The sequence below is a fragment of the Penaeus monodon genome, chromosome 31 (assembly GCF_015228065.2).
Source record: "Penaeus monodon isolate SGIC_2016 chromosome 31, NSTDA_Pmon_1, whole genome shotgun sequence".
NCBI lineage: Eukaryota > Metazoa > Arthropoda > Malacostraca > Decapoda > Penaeidae > Penaeus > Penaeus monodon.
In genome coordinates this window covers 24,947,754-24,948,104 of record NC_051416.1, presented here as the reverse complement: position 1 = coordinate 24,948,104, position 351 = coordinate 24,947,754, and positions in this window count along the sequence as shown.

Below are 351 nucleotides of genomic sequence, written 5' to 3'. Positions count from 1 at the left end.
CCGCGATGATAAGAACGATCAAAATGGGCGTAATTCGATAAACAGGTCCCGAACACGTCCAATCGCGCCGCTGCCGGATAATCGGTCATTATTTCCTGGGCAATCCGTTTAAAGGGAAACTCCCCTCTGTTCACAGCTCTGGTAATGGGCTGGTGAGGGGAAGTTTAACCATGAATAATTAGCAAGGAGCTCCCCTCTGCCTCCTGCCCCTCACCCTCGAGCGGGGGTTATGAATACTGATGATGATTTATCTTCAGGGTACCCTCTTCCCCGCCGTTGCCATGGCGACGGGTGGGAACATGGCGAGCGGTGACGTTCGCCGTTCCTTCGGCCGGATGAATGGCTTCCTCT